Source organism: Myodes glareolus, chromosome 23, assembly GCF_982192425.1.
Source record: "Myodes glareolus chromosome 23, mMyoGla1.1, whole genome shotgun sequence".
NCBI lineage: Eukaryota > Metazoa > Chordata > Mammalia > Rodentia > Cricetidae > Myodes > Myodes glareolus.
Genome location: NC_142048.1, coordinates 22,745,913 through 22,756,043, shown reverse-complemented (window position 1 = coordinate 22,756,043; position 10,131 = coordinate 22,745,913).

Below are 10,131 nucleotides of genomic sequence, written 5' to 3'. Positions count from 1 at the left end.
GAGTTTCTGTTTCTTCTTTATAGGGTTTCATGTCTTGTTTTCGAGGTATCTCTCAGCTTCAATGTGCATATCAACAAACTTACATTTGATTGTTCATATATTTTTCTATAATAAAATTAATTTATGTAATGAGAAGGAAGTTCCATTTCATTTCTGAATTTAGTGAGTTACTGTTATTTTGTGTTTATTAGTTGATGGATTGGTTAGTTTTGTCAGTTTGATAGAAGTTGTAACTATCTGAGAAGAGGTAGCCCCTGTGAAAACATATTTCATCATATTGTCTTGAAGGCAAGTCTGTGAGGTAGTTACTTGGTTAATGTTTGAAGTGGAAAGGTGTAACCCACTGTGAGTGGGGAACTGCCTGGGCAGGTGCCCTGATGTGAATAAGAAAGCAAACTGAGCAAGCTAGAAAGAGCAAGCCAGCAAATTGCATTTGTTCACACTGTCCTCTTTTAATTTCTGCCTGTATTCCTGTCTTCAGTTTGTGTTCTAACTCTTTGGATTATGAATTTAAGCTTTGAATTCAAAGAAGCTTAAATTACTATTTTACAATTTCTTATTTTTAAAATCATATTATCTAATATATAGTTTATCATCTACTTGTTATTAATGCTACATCTTAAGTATTTAATATGTCCTTTTTTATTTAATCTCAATGAATTTTCCCTTCTTTTTTCAAATAGATAATTTGAACTTCCTCATATCTACACATATTCAAGTTCCATTTAATATTTTAATTTTCATCTTCTTTTCAATGGAGAACATGTTTTTATTGTTTGCAATAATTTTGTTTTTATGAGATTTGTTTTAACCACGAAACTCACCATGGATGAACTCTAGATATTAATTAATGTTTACTTGAGAAGGCTTTCTTTTGGTGGTCTGTCTGAGAGGCAGTATACATGCTCATAACAATTATAGCTTACTAATGAATAGACACTATCATCATTACATGTCACATTCATTTTTTCTAATAGTGATTTTAATAATGCAATTCTTATGTGTCAGAAGTTACAATACCAGGCATATCTTAATTTTGTTTTTGAGATTATAATATAATTAAAACATCATTCCCTTCCCTTTTCTTCCTCCAACAGTACCCATACAGATCCCCCTACTTTTCTTCAAGCTCAAGAACTTTTTGTTCTCTAATTGCTATTGCATATATATGCATTCATGTATGCACGTGCATACATGTATGTATATATTCAGTATATATGTATACATATACGTATATGTGCATATAGATACACATATACAATGTATGTGTATATGTGTGTATGCATATAGGTGCATATGTGCGTGCATATATGCTATGTATATATATATACACACACACACGCACACACACACACACACACACACACTGCTTTGTCTATAAAATGTTACTCTTATGGATTTTTTCAGGGCTAGCAATTTATTACTTGACAACCAATTGGTCTGATCCTCCCTCTGAAAGATCACCTCCCCTGCTTTTAGCTTTCCTCAGCTGCCTGTTGTTGCTCGTGTAAGGATGAGGTCTAAGGGACCTTTCCGCATCCATCTTGATTTATTTATTGCTATCATTCTTGTTCAGCTCACATTTGGCCAGTAGTGTTTTTAGGACCTTATAGCTGTATCTTACGTGTTTCTAGGAGACATAGCATCGCAGGAAATGCCACAATCCTTTGTCTATTAAGATCTTTTCATTTCTTCTTTTGCAATGTTCCCTGATCCTTAGACACGGAAATGGTTTGTAGATGTATCAGGTGGGACAGGGATTTATAACTCTGAAATTTGATTACTTCTGGATTTCTGTAGGGTTCCCTCTCTGTTGCTATAAAAAGTTTCCTTGATCAAACTTCATAAGGAGTGATATAAGGACAAATTTGATTACTTCTGGATTTCTGTAGGGTTCCCTCTCTGTTGCTATAAAAAGTTTCCTTGATCAAACTTCATAAGGAGTGATATAAGGACAAATGCTTATACATTCTTGTTAGGGTTATACTGATAGAGCAAATTAGTATCAGATATTTTTAACACTCGATATTAGTTTCTGATGGTGGGTCAACAAGGCAAGTAGTTTTAAAGTTGTCATGTGTAGAAGTAACTAGCAACGGAGTTACTGATGACTTTAAAACATTGTAGACACTCTTTCGTCACAACCCAGGCAGATTTTTCTTAATCTCTAGTAGTTTTCAAATCTTTATATGAGCAACCATGTTTAGTATTCTTATTCTTTTCATGGTGTTTTCCAATAACTTCTAATAATATCCCAATAAACCTGAAACTTCTAGGTTAGTGATTCTTACCTACCTAACCTTTATATACAAGCCCAAAATCCACATCAGTTTCTTCTGTAATCAAATAACATCCATGTCATTTAAAGATTACATGAAAACATATTTACTTTTTATGTGTATGTTTTGAACATTGATTTAAAACTTTCCACTCAATTATTACTTTGATTTACTGTTCTGTCCACCATGGGGACAGGCCTTTAAATAGTACTTGAGGTTTTGCATGTGTGTGTCTATGTGTGTGTGTGTGTGTGTGTATGTGTGTGTTTATTTCTGTGGTAGTGAAGAAGGAACCAAGTATCTTTCAAATTCTAGGGAAACTGTTTATCATTGAGTTAAATGCTCAAAATGTTAGTTGGGAATATAGAGACAGAGTCACATGATTATATGTAGTAAGCACTTAACTCACTGGGCTCAGCCAATCAGAGTCTGAAAAAATTCATGTTGTCTTGTCATCTATCCTTAAATAATATAGTTTGTCAATTATTTAACTGAAATTTTCATTATACTTAAATATGCAAATATATTATCTGTGATATATATTTGTAAGTAGTTTGTTATATACATTATATATTATGAACTTCTGGCCTTCCTACTCTCTAGAATATTAAAAACACATATGTATAGCATAATTACATATTAATTTATGTAAAACAAATATACAACTTAACTAATCATGTAAACTATAGACTTTTGTATATATTATATGATACTGCCTTATTATTCTCCAATATTATACATAATATTCAACTGATCATACAAAATATTCAATTAATGTCTTTAGGAATGAATTAATAGTACAATAATATCAAATAAATGGTTAAATATATTTTTTTCTGTCAGATTTTCTCTTTATTCTTTGGAATTTCCTTTTTTTTCTTTTTAGAAAGTAATTTTATTAAATTATAAAAGTTTCCATTTCCGCCCCTCCTCCAACCACCCTCCCACTCCCCCACTCCCTCTCCTCCTCCCTCTCCAGCCCTAAGAGCAGTCAGAGTTTCCTGCCCTGTGGGAAGTTCAAGTTCCTCCCCCCTCCCTCCAGTTCCAGGAAGGTGAGTGTCCAGACAGACTGGATCCACAAAATCCAGTATATGCAGAGGAAACAAGTCCCAGTGTCATTGCCAATGGCTTTTCAGAAAGACTTCGGGCCAGCCACATTCAGAGAATCCCGCCACATTCAGAGAATCTGGTTGGATTGCGTCCTCGTTCAGTCCCAGTCCAACTGGCCTTGGTAATCTCCCATTAGATCCATCCTCTTTTCTGTCCAGAGAACAATCTGAGGATCTCTCATTGGACCTGGGATCCCATTTATAATCAAGTCTCCTGTAAACCCTAAAATGACTCCCTTAGTTGAAATATATTCTTCCCTGATCCCATATCCATCCTTCCTCCCTCCCCCCATCCCAGTCCACGGAGCTTTCCCCATTCCTCCCCTACTCCCTTCTCTCTAACACTCTCCCCTTCCAACAACACTCCCACCCACCCCCCCACCCCCATGCACCCGAGGTTACCTGGCACTCTTGTCTATTTCCAATCTCCAGGCGGGTAGCTACATAATTTTCATCAGGTTCACCTTCTTATTTAGCTTCTCTAAGATCATGAATAATAGGCTCAAAGACCTTTAATTATGCTTAGAATCCACATATGAGTGAATACATACCATATTCCTCTTTTTGGGTCTGACTTACCTCACTCAGTAAAGCGTTTTCTATGTCCATCCATTTGCATGCAAAATTCAAGATGTCATTATTTTTTACCGCTGAGTAAAACTCTAATGTGTATATGTTCCACACCTTTTTTTACCATTCTTCTCTTGAGGGGCACCTAGGTTGTTTCCAGGTTCTGGCTATTACAAATAGTGCTGCTACGAACATAGTTGAACAAATGCTTTTGTAGTATGTTAGGGCATCTCTTGGGTATATTCCCAAGAGTGGAATTGCTGGGTCCTGAGGGAGGTTGACTTCCAGTTTCCTGAGAAACCGCCACACTGATTTCCACAGTGGCTGCACAAGTTTACATTCCCACCAACAATGGATGAATGTTCCCCTCATTCCACATCCTCTCCAGCATAGGCTATCATTGGTGTTTTTGACTTTAGCTATTCTGACAGGTGTAAGATGATATCTCAAAGTTGTTTTGATTTGCATTTCCCTGATCGCTAAGGAGGTTGAGCATGACCTTAAGTGTCTTTTGACCATTCGAAGTTCATCTGTTGTGAATTCTCTGTTCAGTTCAGTACCCCATTTTTTAATTGGGTTAATTAGAGTTTTAGCGTCTAATTTCTTGAGTTCTTTGTATATTTTGGAGATAATATCAATAATATCAAATAAATGGTTAAATATTTGAATAAATATTTTAAAGCAAATGAACTAATTCTCTAAAACATATAATGGATAGAAGTTTACTTTCAACTTTGTTATTAAGTAAAATCAACAAAATGAAGATTTTGCTACCTGCTCATTTCTTTCTTGATATCAGTGATTTTTATTCTTTACGATTTTTTTCTCTTAGGATTGGAGCGACTTAAAGTGGATATGGTTAGTCAATCTAATTTCCTTTCTGGGAGTAGTATTTGGCATTTAACATTTTTAAAGGATTATGAAAGCAGGAAATTTAGGCTGAATTTAAATATATTGAAATATAAATTCATTAAAACTCAGTGTTCTTGGTCTATGTAGCTTTATTTATGGACTTTCTTGTAATTTAAAAATAATTAAATTAAAAATACTTATGTTTTATCTTATAATAATGCTAGTAATTGTTCTTAAGTCTATAAAATTGTGTTTGAAATGAAAGGTTTTTCAGTAATGCCTGGCATGTATATTCATAACAAAACATGTCAACAGAAGTTCTCTGTCTGGCACACTCCTTTCCTGTACTAAAAGTGCACTTCATTATGAATGGATGTTTTTTGGATTAAATTCAGGACTGAGCTGTTTTCAGAAAATTATCTCTATTTTGGCCAGCATCCCAGGGGTATTGGCATACTCTAATGGCATTCCTATAAAGGATCTCTCCATATTTCTTTGTGATCAACAATTCAGGAATCTATTTAAATGTCTTCAATATTACTCTGTTATCCTTTATCTCATGGAAAGAAAGTTTACTACATTTCTTTTCCTGTATCCTTTCTTTTTTCAGATTTAACAGACTGATATATACATCTTCAAGTCTATCACTTATAAACATTTTCTATCTTTCATAACCAGTATTTTAGTTAACAAATTTATATAAATTATTTTGCAAAAAATGCAAATAATTTTGAAAATGTGTTGAGATCATTATTCATTACTATGATTTTGTTAAGTCAGATATTTTGCCTTGCTATTGAATGAATGCATGGAGTTTAGGTTTTCTCAACAAAGTTATAGTTGTCATGTTAAAAAGTGTTTTAAGTGTAGAATACCCTCCCCCAAAAACCATCAAATATTATAGCCTGAGTCACATTCTTCAAACTACACAATTATATAAAAGATCCTGTCATAAGCTCCTGTAACTAACAGAAGGAGCCAGCCCCAGACTGTGGAAGACTGCTCAACTTTTAAGTCATGTAAAGTTACCCTGATAAAAATAAGCTTTTGAAATCTGCCAACTGGATTTCTAAAGTTTTAGCCAAGATATCGTCATTTCCACTGTTAAAAATCCATCAGATCTGGAACATATTGAACATTATATTGTTCTATTGTAGTGACATAAAATATATTTTATTGTTTAAAACTTCACAGATATTTTCTGTTCATATTTGGAAACCAATGAATTTTCATACCCTATTTCTTGCTTTTAAATGGAGATGTACCCATCCACATAATTTCAGTTACATTTTCTTCATAAGACAAAGATATGGAAGAATTTCAATATCAGGCTTCATCTTTCCTTTGCCCCTTTGTTCTGTGTATTGGATGTATGTGTATTGGACTGATATCCAGAGTTATAGAATAAATATGTCAACAACTTTAACAGAAACAAAACTGACATTAACTTGCAACAGTGAGAAGCAACCCAAGAATATCACATCATGGTCAGCATTCTTAAACAAGTTGTTTCCAACATTGAAATTCAAAAGTCATGTAGGGCTGAGGATTGCAGCTTTTTGAATTTTAAGAATTCAAATAATAAGCAAACAAACAATGCCCTATTCTGCCATTAAAAAATAGTCTTAAATCATTGATCTTTCCTATTTTAAAGTTGACAGGACAATATTTTCAACTGTAGAAATTATGTGCATTTGCTGTATTTTCTGGTATTGTGAAGTAAATGATTTCCAGAACAGTGAAGTCTTTACAGGATGTTATTTGTACAACTAAATGTATATTATAGACACACACCTCTCAAGAAGAGACACCAGTGCTTTAATTTTGTTCCATTGTTCACAGAGTTGGATGTGAGCATTCTCTTCAGAAATTAACATAGAGCTTTCTCAACAGAGACTACCAAAGTAGTTTCCATATGGCCTAGGAAATTTTTTGATAATCACTTTCTGATAGTTATTTAGAGAGGAACTTGGAGGCTCTAAGAGATGGAAAATGATGATCAAAATTACTATATAATTTTTTTAATAACATAAAAGGAATGGGCAGAGCCAGCCACCAAACCTGATAAACCATGCTAAGAAACAGAATACTTTGACCAGAAGTGCTGTCAAGTGTACTGTTCATGGTGAACTCTATGCTCTTTAAAGGTGCTTACTCCTTTTTTCAAATTGTGTCTGGCTGCCACATAGCTGCTCCAAAAAGATTCTGGAGACCTCCAAGTAAATGAGCACACTGGTCTCCTGCAGTTCTCAAAAGACTGGGCTGACACTGTACAAAATTATGACTTCCTCAACTATTAAAGTTGAAGGTATCATGCAGTGGTTACAACACAGAAGCACACATTAAACAAACAAACAAATACCTGCTGGCTGTGGGATAATGCTCTTGTACACTGTAATGATTTGTCACTTGTATTGCTTTAATAATATGCTGATTTGGCAACAGTCAGGTAGGAAGTACAGATGGGACAACCACACTAGGAGAATTCTGAAAAAAAAAAAAAGACAGAGACACAGTCATCATCCAGAAGCAGAGGAAGCAAGATGAGAATGCCTTACTGGGAAAAGGTATCAAGTCACAAGGCTAAGCATAGATAAAAATTATGGGTTCATTAAAGTAAGAGCTAGTTAGTAATTAGTCTGAGCAGTACTCCAAACAGCTTATAATTAATATAAACCTCTCTGTGTTTATTTGGGACTGAATTATCATGAGACTGGATGGGACATAAACTACTGTCAACAAATGGTACCCAAAGGTTTGGCAAGAATTTCAACCTAAATCCTGAGAAAGCTTAAAAAAAATTCTAGACAAACAAGAACAGCTTTTTGGTAACTGCCTTTTCTTCAGTAGACTCTTATTTGTTGGCATTGAGTAGAGACATGGCCCTTTTAAGGGAGATGTCCTGACAATGTTAGCAGCAAAACCTTGCAGCTCTTTTTAAAGGATCTACTACCAAACTCTAAAATTATGTTTCTGAGCATCCAGAATCAGGTTTCTTGGTTGTGGCTCGGATCTATAATCTTCACAGGGTTGTGACAAGAAATTTGGCTCCTTACTGTATGTAAATCAACCATAAAGTTAGACTCTCAACTTTAGCCTTATTGCTTAGCAGATTAAAGACTCATGTGATCAGACAAAGATATAGTTATAGAGTAAAGAGAGATTCAGAAAAAAAAATCATCTAAATTGTTTACAGTATATTTTAAAATAATGTAGACTTTGGAAAGCTAAGACAAAGGATAGAAAAAGTCCTTTAAAAAAGAAATAGAATAGTTGGTTGTGGTGTAAATCCTTTAATCCCAGCATTTAGGAGGCAGAGGCAGGCAGATCTCTGTGAGTTTTGGGCCGATATGCTCTACAGATTGAGTTTCAGGACAGTCAAAGAAATGCAGAGAAACCCAGTCTCAAAAAACCAAAAATTAAAAAATAAAAATAAAATAAATAGATTTTTTAAAAAGTTATATAAAGATGGAAAATACACAGACAATCTGAATACTGTAAGTTATTTTGCTTTATTTGAATTGTTTGACTGCTGAGGAAGGAGCAACAGCTACTAAAAAACATTTCATTACAAATGCTTCTGAATTCATCCAACCTATACATTTTTAAAACGACTTGAGTACAAGTAAATAAATAAGCTTTTGAGAAAAAGGTTCTATTTCTATTTCCACAAGAGATGAGAGGCTAGGGATTCATTCTATGTTAATAAAAATAAGGTTTGATGGAGGAGGACCCTCTCAAAAATATCCAATAGGAGCAGATGGCCCAGATGATCCAAAATTTTAGAGGTCCTCTGTTGAGATTTGCTCTTAATTCTACATCCAGAATAGCGTCAAGACTACTTGCTGAGATGATCCTGCCTCACAGAATACTCCAGACAGGACTTGACTATAAACCTCAATTTTCTTTGGGTTCCCATTAGATTATTAGGACCTCCAACCAGCATGAAGTAGCATAGAAAACTACACCCTCATCCCCAAAATATGGATTGTGGATGCTTGTTTTTGTTTAGTGTGTTGGTTACAAGTTGTTATGGATAATGGTCAGGAAAAAATGCAAAACAAAAGAGAACAGATTCAGGGTTTGTTTTGAAAAGAAAGAAAGGGGAGGTGCTGTGGGATAAATACTCTTGTACACTGTAATGATTTGTCCCTCATATAGATTTAATAAAAAGTTTACTTGGAAAATATCCAGCAGAAAATAGAGGTGGAACCACCAGACAAGGAGGATTTTGAGAGGAAGAAAGGCGGTGTCACAGTCATCTGGGAATGCCCTAGTGAGAAAAGATATTAAGCCTTATGGCTAAATGTAGATGAGAATTATGGATTAATTTAAGTTGCAAGAGATAGTTAGCATGAGCAATATGTCAATCAGTTTATTATTAGTATAACCCTCTGTGTGTTTATATGCGACTGAATGGCTGTGGGACTTGGTGGTACAGAAACTTATATTTACAAGTAAATAAATATTTTAAAAAGTAACTTATATTAATCATTTATAGACTCTTTTATTGTCTGGACCTTGGCAAGATATATTGGCTAAAGATCATTGTGTCTATGAGTGTTGGCATGCAAGACAAATCTTGCCTGCACGAAGACTCACTCTCCTTACCTCCTCTTTCCAATCCCACTTCTAATTTTTATCAGAGATATTGATTTTACTTAGCTGTTTGTTTCTTAGAATTAAGAATACTGATAAAGACCTTGTTACCTTTATCAAAACGAAGTTCTTAATGAGTAAGTAAGAAGACACAGTGATAGAGTATATAAGAGTGCTTGTTTTAAATCATTAATTCTCTCTCTCTCTCCTTTGTTTCTTTTTCACTTATTCTTTTTCTGCCTTCCTCCATTTCACCTTCTTTCCTTCTTTTTATCTTCTGCTCTGTACAAACATATAGCTGGTGGGAGCACATCCTGGACAGGCTGGTACCAGTCATGCAGGCGGGAAAGTCAGGCGGGTGGGTGACCAGGTGGCAGATAAAAGACTTACAGGACATAGTAAATAAACATAAGACTGAATATAAAGATGAACATTTATTAAGTAAGAGGCAGAGAGACATGGAGACACGTGTGCACACACCAAAAGAGGGGACAGAAGGAAGGGGTTAAGATGGCTACGGAGAGGTCAGAAGTGGCTGGGAGTGGGCGTGGCTTACCCCTTAAAGGGACCAGAGACCAAAAGGAATAACAGGTAGAGTCATCAACACCTCAAAATTAATCATGTTATCTATCCCTGCTTTAACTTTTCATTCATTTTCTTCAGTTTCGTTCTGCACAACCACCATCATGTGTTTGTTTTGATGAACATTAGTTTTCAATACT